We start from the raw sequence: 12,909 nt of genomic DNA on the forward strand, positions 1-12,909 counted from the left end.
AGGCTGACCCTCCAAGGGGCGCGCCAACTGTAGGGAGTCCTACTAGGACTCCCAAGTCCTAGTAGGATTCCCTTTCCTTTTCGGAGTAGGAAAGAAGGAAAGGAGGGAGAGGGAGAAGGAAAATGGGGGCCGCGCCCCACCCCTTGTCCAATTCGGTTTGGGCAGGGGGAGGCGCGTGCCACCTTGTGGCCCTTCTTCCCTCTCTCCACTAAAGCCCAATAAGGCCCATTAACTTCCCCCGGCGAATTCCCGCAACTCTCCGGTACTCCGAAAAATACCCGAATCACTCGGGACCATTCTGATGTCCAAATATAGCCTTCCAGTATATGAATCTTTATGTCTCGACCATTTTGAGACTCCTTGTCATGTCCGTAATCTCATCCGGGACTCCTAACAAACTTCGGTACATCAAATCACATAACTCATAATACAAATCATCATCGAACGTTAAGCGTGCGGACCCTACGGGTTCGAGAACTATGTAGACATGACGGAGACACATCTCCGGTCAATAACCAATAGCAAAACCTGGATGCTCATATTGGATCCTACATATTCTACGAAGATCTTTATTGGTGAAACCGCATAACAACATACGAATGTTCCCTTTGTCATCGGTATGTTACTTGCCCGAGATTCGATTGTCGGTATCCACATACCTAGTTCAATCTCGTTACCGGCAAGTCTCTTTACTCGTTCCGTAATGCATAATCCCGCAACTAACTCATTAGTCACATTGCTTGCAAGGCTAATAGTGATGTGCATTACCGAGAGGGCCCAGAGATACCTCTCTGATACACGGAGTGACAAATCCTAATCTTGATCTATGCCAACTCAACAAACACCTTCTGAGACACCTGTAGAGCATCTTTATAATCACCCAGTTACGTTGTGACGTTTGATAGCACACAAGGTGTTCCTCCGATATTCGGGAGTTGCATAATCTCATAGTCAGAGGAACATGTATAAGTCATGAAGAAAGCAATAGCAATAAAACTAAACGATCATTATGCTAAGCTAACGGATGGGTCTTGTCCATCACATCATTCTCTAATGATGTGACCCCGTTCATCAAATGACAACACATGTCTATGGTTAGGAAACTTAACCATCTTTGATTAACGAGCTAGTCAAGTAGAGGCATACTAGGGACACTCTATTTGTCTATGTATTCACACATGTACTAAGTTTCCGGTTAATACAATTCTAGCGTGAATAATAAAAATTTATCATGATATAAGGAAATATAAATAAAAACTTTATTATTGTCTCTAGGGCATATTTCCTTCAGTCTCCCACTTGCACTAGAGTCAATAATCTAGTTCACATCACCATGTGATTTAACACCATAGTTCACATCATCATGTGTTTTAACACTCTATAGTTCACATCGCCATGTGACCAATACCCAAAGGGTTTACTAGAGTCAATAATCTAGTTCACATCGCCATGTGATTAACACCCAATGAGTACTAAGGTGTGATCATGTTTTGCTTGTGAGAGAAGTTTAGTCAACTAGTCTGCCACATTCAGATCCGTATGTATTTTGCAAATATCTATGTCTACAATGCTGTGCATGGAGCTACTCTAGCTTATTGTTCCCACTTTCAATATGTATCCAGATTGAGACTTAGAGTCATCCAGATGAGTGTCAAAACTTGCATCGACGTAACCCTTTACGACGAACTTTTTGTCACTTCCATAACTGAGAAACATATCCTTATTCCAATAAGGATAATTTTGACCGTTATCCAGTGGTCCACTCCTGGATCACTATTGTACCCTCTTGCCAAACTCATGGTGAGGTACACAATAGGTCTGGTACACATCATAGCATACTTTATAGAATCTATGACTGAGGCATATGGAATGACTTTCATTCTCTCTCTATCTCCTGCCGTGGTCGGGCTTTGAGTCTTACTCAACTTCACACCATGCAACACAGGCAAGAACCCTTTCTTTGACTGGTCCATTTTGAACTCCTTCAAAAAACTTATCAAGGTGTGTACTTATTGAAAGTCTTATCAAACGTCTTGATCTATCTCTATAGATCTTGATGCCCAATATGTAAGCAGCTTCACCGAGGTCTTTCTTTGAAAAACTCCTTTCAAACACTCCTTTATGCTTTCCAGAAAATTGTACATCATTTCCGATCAACAATATGTCATTCACATATACTTATCAGAAAGGCTGTAGTGCTCCCACTCACTTTCTTGTAAATACAGGCTTCACTTCAAGTCTGTATAAAACTATATGCTTTGACCAACTCATCAAAGTGTATATTCCAACTCCGAGATGCTTGCACCAGTCCATAGATGGATCGTTGGAGCTTGCACACTTTTTTAGCACTTGTAGGATCGACAAAACCATCTGGTTGCATCATATACAACTCTTCTTTAATAAGTCCATTAAGGAAGGCAGTTTTGACATCCATTTGCCAGATTTCATAAAATGTGGCAATTGCTCACATGATTCGGACAGACTTAAGCATCGCTACGACTGAGAAGGTCTCATTGTAGTCAACTCCTTGAACTTGTCGAAAACCTTTCGCAACAAGTCAAGCTTTGTAGGCAGTAACATTACCGTCAGCGTCAGTCTTCTTCTTGAAGATCCATTTATTCTCTATGGCTTGCCGATCATCGGGCAAGTCAACCAAAGTCCACACTTTGTTCTCATACATGGATCCCATCTCAGATTTCATGGCCTCAAGCCATTTCGCGGAATCTGGGGTCATCATCGCTTCCTCATAGTTCGTAGGTTCATCATAGTCAAGTAACATGACCTCCAGAACAGGATTACCGTACCACTCTGGTGCGGATCTTACTCTGGTTGACCTACAAGGTTCAGTAGTAACTTGATCTGAAGTTTCATGATCATCATCATTAGCTTCCTCACTAATTGGTGTAGAAATCATTGGAACTGATTTTGTGATGAACTACTTTCCAATTCAGGAGCAGGTACAATTACCTCATCAAGTTCTACTTTCCTCCCACTCACTTCTTTCGAGAGAAACCCCTTCTCTAGAAAGCATCCATTCTTAGCAACGAATATCTTGCCTTCGGATCTGTGATAGAAGGTGTACCCATTAGTCTCCTTTGGGTATCCTATGAAGACACATTTCTCCGATTTGGGTTCAACCTTATCAGGTTGAAACTTTTTCACATAAGCATCACAGCCCCAAACTTTAAGAAACGACAACTTGGGTTTCTTGCCAAACCACAGTTCATATGGAGTCGTCTCAATGGATTTAGATGGTGCCCTATTTAACGTGAATGCAGCCGTCTCTAAAGCATAACCCAAAAACGGTAGCGGTAAATCAGTAAGAGACATCATAGATCGCACCATATCTAATAAAGTGCGGTAACAACGTTCGAACACACCATTACGTTGTGCTGTTCCGGGTGGCGTGAGTTGCGAAACTATTCCGCATTGTTTCAAATAAAGACCAAACTCGTAACTCAACTATTCACCTCTGCGATCAGATCGTAGAAACTTTATTTTCTTGTTACGATGATTTTCTACTTCACTCTGAAATTCTTTGAACTTTTCAAATGTTTTAGACTTATGTTTCATCAAGTAGATATACCCATATCTTCTCAAATCATCTGTGAAGGTCAGAAAATAGCGATACCCGCCGCGAGCCTCAACACTCATTGGACCGCATACATCAGGATGTATTATTTCCAACAAGCATGTTGCTCGCTCCATTGTTCCGGAGAACGGAGTTTTAGTCATCTTGCCCATGAGGCATGGTTCGCATGCATCAAGTGATTCATAATCAAGTGATTCCAAAAGCCCATCAGAATGGAGTTTCTTCATGCGCTTTACACCAATATGACCTAAACGGCAGTGCCACAAATAATTTGCACTATCATTATTAAACTTATATATTTTGGCTTCAATACTATGAATATGTGTGTCACTACTATCGAGATTCAACAAAAATAGACCACTCATCAAGGGTGCATGACCATAAAAGATATTACTCATATAAATAGAACAACCATTATTCTCTTATTTAAATGAATAACCGTCTCGCATCAAACAAGATCCAGATATAATGTTCATGCTTAACTCTGGCACCAAATAACAATTATCCAGGCCTATAACTAATCCCGATGGTAGATGTAGAGGTAGCGTGCCGACGGCGATCACATCGACTTTGGAACCATTTCCCCCAAGCATCGTCGCCTCATCCTTAGCCAATCTTCGCTTAATCCATAGCCCCTGTTTCGAGTTGCAAATATGAGTAACAGAACCAGTATCAAATACCCAGGCGCTACTACGAGCATTAGTAAGGTACACATCAATAACATGTATATCGAATATACCTTTCACTTTGCCATCCTTCTTATCCTACTATCGAGTAGTCATCAACTTTGATCTGTCCGACGTTCATAACATACGGTGTTGCTCCTGCAGCGGGTCTTGCACCTAGTGGTGCTTCCAGGATGTAATTCCCCTATGCAACAATGAGGATAATCCTCTAGTTACGGACCCAGTCCGTGTAATTGCTACCATCATCTTTCAACTTAGCTTTCTCTAGGAACTCATTAAAATTCAAAGGAACGGTAGCACGGGCCATTGATCTACAACAACATAGACATGCAAAATACTATCAGGTACTAAGTTCATGGTCAATTAAAGTTCAATTAATCATATTACTTAAGAACTCCCCCTTAGATAGACATCTCTCTAGTCATCCAAATGATCACGTGATCCATATCAACTAAACCATGTCCGATCATCACGTGAGATGGAGTAGTTTTCAATGGTGAACATCACTATGTGGATCATATCTACTATATTTCAAAGTAAGACGTTGCTCGTAAGCAGTATGACTATTATCGCCCACAACTCATTGTGTTCTACTTGTGCATATAACATCTACGCGTAGACCTGGCTCGGATGCCACTGTTGGGGAACGCAGTATTTCAAAAAAATTACCTACGATCACGCAAGATCTATCTAGGATATGCATAGAAACGAGCGGGGAGAGTGTCACCCTCGTAGACCGAAAGCGGAAGCGTTTAGTAACGCGGTTGATGTAGTCGAACGTCTTCGCGATCCAACCGATCCAAGCACTTAACGTACGGCACCTCCGTGTTCAGCACACGTTCAGCTCGATGACGTCCCTCGTACTCTTGATCCAGTTGAGGCCGAGGGAGAGTTCCATCAGCACGACGGCGTGGTGATGGTGATGATGAAGTTACCGGCGCAGGGCTTCGCCTAAGCACTACGACGATATGACCGAGGTGTGTAACTATGGGGGGGCACCGCACACGGCTAAGAGAAGGCTTGGTGTGTCTTTGGGGTGCCCCCTGCCCACGTATATAAAGGAGGGAGGGAGATAGGCCGGCCCTCCTAGGGGCGCGCCAAGTGTAGGGAGTCCTAGTAGGACTCCCTTTCCTTTTCGGAGTAGGAAAGAAGGAAAGGAGGGAGAGGGAGAAGGAAAAAGGGGGCCGTGCCCCCACCCCTTGTCCAATTCGGTTTGTGCAGGGGGGAGGCGCACGCCACCTCGTGGCCCTTCTCCCCTCTCTCCACTAAAGCCCAATAAGGCCCATTAGCTTCCCCCGGCGAATTACTGTAACTCTCCGTACTCCAAAATACCCGAATCACTCGAAACCATTCCGATGTCCGAATATAGCCTTCCAATATATGAATCTTTATGTCTCGACCATTTCGAGACACCTTGTCATGTCCGTGATCTCATCCAGGACTCCAAACAAACTTCGGTACATCAAATCACATAACTCATAATACAAATCGTCATCGAATGTTAAGCGTGCGGACCCTACGGGTTCGAGAACTATGTAGACATGACGGAGACACATCTCTGGTAAATAACCAATAGCGGAACCTGGATGCTCATATTGGCTCCTACATATTCTACGAAGATCTTTATCGGTCAAACCGCATAACAACATACGATTGTTCCCTTTGTCATCGGTATGTTACTTGCCCGAGATTCGATCGTCGGTATCCTCATACCTAGTTCAATCTCGTTACCGGAAAGTCTCTTTACTCGTTCCGTAATGCATCATCCTGCAACTAACTCATTAGTCACATTGCTTGCAAGGCTTATAGTGATGTGCATTACCGAGAGGGCCCAGAGATACCTCTCCGATACACGGAGTGACAAATCCTTATCTTGATCTATGCCAACTCAATAAACACCTTCAGAGACACCTGTAGAGCATCTTTATAATCACCCAGTTACGTTGTGACGTTTGATAGCAAACAAGGTGTTCCTCCGGTATTCGGGAGTTGCATAATCTCATAGTCAGAGGAACATGTATAAGTCATGAAGAAAGCAATATCAATAAAACTAAACAATCATTATGCTAAGCTAACGAATGGGTCTTGTCCATCACATCATTCTCTAATGATGTGATCCCGTTCATCAAATGACAACACATGTCTATGGTTAGGAAACTTAACCATCTTTGATTAATGAGCTAGTCAAGTAGAGGCATACTAGGGACACTCTGTTTGTCTATGTATTCACACATGTACTAAGTTTCCGGTTAATACAATTCTAGCATGAATAATAAACATTTATCATGATATAAGGAAATATAAATTAAAACTTTATTCTTGTCTCTAGGGCATATTTCCTTCAGAGCCACCTCCTCGCCAATTGCCTTCCTCTTCTCCACGGTGGACCGACGGAGATGCTCTTTAAATGGTTTTGCTTTTGGGTCGACTCGCAAACGGTGCTCAGCCAGTCCCCTTGGTACACCCGGCATGTCAGATGGTTTCCATGTGAAGATGTCCCAGTTCTCACGGAGGAACTGGATGGGCGCTTCTTCATATTTGCTGCCGAGTGTTGTTGAGATATGAGTCGGAGCAGCATTGGGATCGGTTGGGTGAATGTGATCTGGCTTTGTTTCACCGGACGACTGAAATGCGGACTCTAAAGCAGGCTTCTTAGCACGCAACAAATCACTCAGATCTGCATTCTTCTGGTATTCTTGCATCTCTACTGCTGCCATCTGTTCATCGGCAATCTTTGAGCCCTTCTGGAGGCACTCTTATGCTCTCTGCCGATTTCAAGTGACTGTAATCACGCCTCTAGGGCCAGGCATCTTCAACTTGAGGTACACATAACACGGTCGAGCCATGAAACGAGCATATGCAGGCCTCCCCAGAATAGCATGGCAGGCACTGTTAAAATCCACCACTTCAAACGTCAACTTTTCCTTGCGGTAATTCTTTGAAACACCGAAAACCACATCAAGAGTGATCTGACCGAGTGAATCGGCTTTGTTCCCTGGGATGACTCCGTGGAATCGCATGTTTCTTTCACTGAGCTTGGACATCGGAATGCCCATCCCTCGGAGGGTCTCAGCGTACAAAATGTTCAAACCACTACCACCGTCCATCAAGACCTTGGTCAGTCGAGTGCCCCCAACGACTGGGTCGACCACCAACGCTTGCCGCCCGGGGGTAGTAACGTGCGATGGGTGATCGGACTGGTCAAATGTAATGGGAGTTTTCGACCACTTCAGATACGTCGCCGTTGCCGGAGCAACCATGTTTACTTCTCTGTTGATAACTTTCAGTCGACTTTTGCTCTCGATGTCAGCAAAAATCACTAAAGTGGCATTGACTTTGGGGTAGCCATCCTCCTCCTCCTTGTCCTCGTCCTTTTCGGATTCCTTTTCCTTTTCACTAGGCTGACCCTCTCGGAAGCTCTGGATTAGGAGTCGACACTGTCGAGTGGTATGCTTGGGGTAAATCAGGTTTCCCTCTTCATCTTTCTTGGTGTGTATGTGACATAGCAAATCAAGCACATCATTTCCCACTTGATCTTTCACTTTCTTGGGGATCCATGGCCCCTTAGGCTTTCCTTTGAATTTCCCTTGGTTCAAAACTGCGGCCTCACTAGGACCTGCAGGTTCGGCTTTGCGCTTCTGCTTCCGACTGGAATTTCCTCCTCCGGTGTCCTGAGTGACTGGTTTGTTCTTGCCACTGCGGATTCGGTCTTCTTCCTCGCCGTTAGCGTACCGAGTGGCTATTTCCATCATCCCAACCAGGGACATGTCCCCTGTCTGATCGAATTTCAGGTTAAGCTCTCTGTACCGAATGCCCTCCTTAAGGGAGCAAACTGCCTGATGCTCTGACACATTCTCCACGGTATGATGAAGAGTGGTCCATCTCTGGATGTAATCTCTCAAAGTTTCATTCAGTTTTTGGACACAATGTTGTAATTTGGTCAGCCCTGCAGGTCGTTTGCAAGTGCCTTCAAATTCTTGACAAACACTCGGGCCAATTCTTCCCAACTGAAGATACTACCAGAAGCCAACTGATTCAACCAGCTCTGGCTGAACCCTCCAGCATCAGGGGGAGGTGCTTCATGGCCACATCATCATTTTCGCCACCAATCTGCATAGCCACTCGGTAATCCTCTAACCAAGTGTCTGGCTTCGATTCACCGGTGAACTTACTCACTCCCGTCGCCAACCTGAAATTGGGAGGGATCTCAGCAGCTCTGATAGCTCTGCTGAAACATTCAGGCCCAGAAACATGCACTCTGCTACCAATCGGATGATCTCTGTCTAGTCCTTCTCTGTGTGCCCGGCCTCTGTCGACCAGAACTTACACAAGAACTGATCTTGCGTCAAACCCGGGCTCTCTTGGGTCGACTGGGGCCCTTCACTCATCGTCATACGGGCGCCTGTCATCGTACTGCCGGGGCACATACGGTCCGCCCCTCGGAGGGGGTGTAGGCACTCGACGGCGGTCATCACGGCCGAGTCGATGATCATACTGCTCGTGGTTCCAAACCAGGTACTGCTCTGGCGGTGCCCACGACCCTCACGCCGCGGAGGTGATCTTGGGCTGTGAGCCGACTGGACTGTGTCCGCCACCACGGACCTGCTGTGGATCCTGTTGCCTGACTGAGAAACGGCTGAGTTTTGTCCCCCCCCCCCCCCCGCCCGAAGCAACGCTCGAATTTGCATCAAACCTCTAGTAGCCTCTGAACGGGATGGCTGAATCGACTCTGCTATACGGGTTGCGGCTGCAAGATTCTAGACTGGTGTGCGATATACCTGAGGTTCAGGCGGAAACAACTGTCGGTGACGTCGACTGGATTCGGGGATCTGCCGACGAGCGCATTCGTCGAGTGAATGTTGGAGACTCTCCAGACGTGCGCGCTCAGCCAAGGTGGCCAGGCGCGCAGCCTCCAACGCCCGGGCATCAGAGGTCTCCCCGATGATGGGGGTGTGGAGGGCCTCCACGTTGCAATGATGCAACTCTTCCCTCTGCTCCGAAGTGAGGGCTTCGGGATGATACTCGTCATGACCGCGCGACGGACCGACGCCACCATCGCTACCGCCACTGCGATGGAAACCAGGCGGGCTGCATGGCGTATCGACCATCAGGACCTCCGCCGCCGGGTCACTGCTCCCGCGCTCGGACAGAGTCTCAACGGAACCAGTCGAATAGTCCGTAGAGAGATTCATCGGGCTTGATTGCCACGACTTGTGGGGTGACCGACTGGCGGGCCACCGCATGTTTCACCCAGCGCTGAAGCCGCAATCCACCAGATCTCTTGCGACGACGTACAGCTGGAAGGGTGGATGACGCGGGAGCCGACCGATACTGGATCGACGGCTGCCGCAGGAGGACGCCGCAGGCACTCGCGGGGAAGTGCGCCGCCCCGCGGACGGGAAGGGCCTCGACATCGAGGGGGGGCCTCTTGTAACCAAGCAGAGTCGTCGGCGATGAAGACGAGCGCGCGGAGTCGGATCTTGCGGCCCAAAGCCAGACCACCGCCGGAAACCATGTTGATGAAGATCGGAAAAACTTCAACCTCGCCGGAAGTCGCTAAGACACCTGCCCCACGGTGGGCGCCAACTGTCGTGGGAGTAAGTCTGACAGTAAGAGTAGGGGGTACGTAGGAGGAGGCAAGATCCTAGCTACGGTGAGGTTGTGCACGCAAGGTTTACGAGTTCAGGCCCTTCTCGGAGGAAGTAACAGCCCTACGTCTCGGTGCCCGGAGGATTGGTTGACTGGATTATGTGTGAGAGTTACAGGGGTGCGAACCCTTGTGCCATAGGAGGGGGGTGGCTTATATAGAGTGCGCCAGGACCCCATCCATTGCCCGTTACATAGGGTTCAATGTACATTAAGACAGGGCGTTACTGATAACGCCAGCTATAAAGAGCTATAAATGATCTTAAAGACTGTAGAGTGAACGTCTGGCTGTTGCCATCCTGAGTGGCTTTAGGTCTTCCGCCTCCGAGTGATTCTTCATGTAGTCGAGTGACTCTTATCTTGGTCGAATGGAATTGGGGTATCCGAGTGAGGTAGATGGTCGAGTGGATTGCACTCCAGGGTGAACTCAGTCGGGTTCTTCTGTTGTATTTTGAATGTCTTTGACTCTAGGGCAACGTCCTTGGGAAGGGCACCTAGGTCAGGCCTATTACCCTACCCTAGGTACATGTCATCGTCAGGCGCGTCCACGGATAGTGAATGATCAATTCTCAAATCACCTCTTTCACAAATGGATACATCATTATTAAATCATCAAATTCATACAATTATATGCAACGTAAATCTAGTCTAAATCTTCAACGACGACGTTCGCCTCCAAGTCCATGTTCCTGTATGTGTCTGTGTCCATGTCCATCTGTCATGAGACCCGGGAAGTGAAGGTCGTATCGCTGGGGAGGTAGAGTAGGACATGGGATACAAGGCGTCACTGTCTCTCATGTCCTACTCTTCCCCATCAAAGTCATGGCCTCGACGTTGCCGGTCGAGGTGCGGTCCATGATAGACCCCTCTTTGTCGGAGCCCAACACCTCGACGACTTGGTTGTTACGCCAGCGGTTGCCGGTCACCCGTACCGGCTCCGCGGCGGCGTGGGACTTCGCCTTTGCGGCCTGGATCGCTAGGCTGCAGCGGCATCCTATGCCCTCTCACTAGCATGGCGCGCACACTGAGCCATATAGGGGGACCGCCGGGACAATGCATGTCGTAGTTTACCTCTAACTCAGAGCCCAACGACGCAGGAAAGATGTGCCACCGGAGGGGTCATGCCATCGCCCAGCATTGGGGCGACAGACGGACCGCACCGCGTCCGACCAGGCAGCGGTGAAGCACCTCCCGCCGTATCCAAGCGTCATTCGGGCGGGCGAAATGGATTCCCGTTAGGTCGAGTCCGACCGCGCTCAGACGGACTCCTCCCGAGAGAGATGGAGAGTCGTGCAGACGACCATCTCATTCTCGGGCCCGCATGGGATGAGCTTCCAGTCCGCAGATCAGTTGTGCCCCCAGGCCCTTGTTTATCGTTGGTTTGGACCGAAATAACAACCGGCGAACCCGGGCCAAACCCAGCCCCTCGAGGGGCGCTTGGGGGCGCCGGCCGAAGCGAAAAGGCACATGGGTCCACTTTGTCGGCGACATACATGTCTTTTCCCGCCGTTCCCACACTTTTCCCTCCATTTTCTCAATGCTCCCCCTTCTGCCCCTCTGTAACACCCCGGATGTAACTTTCCATATGTGTAACTCCAATTCTTGCCATTTTCGGCTATGTGTTATGATATTCCCTTCGTGGTCGGGTTTTGTTTTTTGTTTTGCATTTTGTTCATGTCATGCATCTCATATCATGTCATCATGTGCATTGCATTTGCATACGAGTTCGTCTCATGCATCCGAGCATTTTCCCCGTTGTCCGTTTTCCAATCCGGCACTCCCACGCGCACTGGCACGTCCCTCTTGTTTATTTTCATGAGCGGGTGTTAAACGTTCTCGGAATGGACCGAGTCTTGTCAAGTGGCCTTGGTATACCACCGGTAGACCACCTGTCAAGTTTCGTGCCATTTGGAGGTCGTTTGATGCTCCAACGGTTAACCGGGTAACCGCAAAGTCCTTTTGTGTGTTGCAGCAAAAAAACCCCCTCCAAACAGCCCAAAAACCCATCTAAGTCACTTCCATGCTCTAGATCGTTCGATCATGATCGTGTGGGCGAAAACCGCACTCCATTTGGAGCCTCCTAGCTCCCTCTACCTATAAATACACCTCTCCCTCCGAAATCTCGGGCAAAAACCACCCTAACCCTTGCAAAAATCACCCCCGCGCCGCCGGACACGTCCGCCGCCGGCCGGACGCATCCCCGCCGCCGCGCCCGGCCAACCAGGGGCTGCCACGTGGCGCCCGCGCCGCCCGCGGCCCGTGCCCGTCGCCCGCCGCCCGTCTCCTCCCGCGTCGGCAGCCCCGCGCCCCGCCGCCGTCTTCCTCCACGCGGGCGCCGCCGCCGTCCGCCATGCCCGCCAGCGCCCGCGTCGCCTTTGCCGCCGCCGTTCCCGCGCGCCGCCGCCGCAGCTCGCCGTCCCCGCCGCCTCGTCCCCTCGCGGTCCCGGACGGCGCCTCCCCGAGCCCTCCTCTCCTCTGGCCGCCGCGTCGCCCTTCCCCTCCATCTTCTCCGGCGAGCTCGAGCTCGGCCGGCCCGATCCGATCTGAAATCGCCTAGGGTTGACTTCTCTCCCCTCTCCCCGAAATATTCTAAGTCTGAGATTTTTACATTACATGGTCATTTTCATCGTATCATAACTCTCTGCATATAGCTCCGTTTCGTGCGTGTAATATATCGAGATGTTCGCCTCGAGATGCTCTTCATTTTGTTCCATTACACCATGCTTATTTGAGTCCATCTTGATGTCCAAATATCTTGTGCAAGAGTGCTAGTTGCTGTTGACTGCTGTTACTTATCAGAACTTGAAGATTTGTTATTTTTGTTGCATTTAATGTGTGCATCTTATGGGCATGAGCTCTACATGTGTTTTGATGCATGCTATGTCATATTTACAGAGGTGTATGCCATGTATTTTTGTGATCTCTGTGGTGAATAGCACAAGCATGCAAACTAGGCTTCGTGATGTTTCTGATTTCAGGGACTTA

The sequence above is a fragment of the Triticum aestivum genome, chromosome 7D, assembly GCF_018294505.1.
Source record: "Triticum aestivum cultivar Chinese Spring chromosome 7D, IWGSC CS RefSeq v2.1, whole genome shotgun sequence".
NCBI classification, from domain to species: domain Eukaryota; kingdom Viridiplantae; phylum Streptophyta; class Magnoliopsida; order Poales; family Poaceae; genus Triticum; species Triticum aestivum.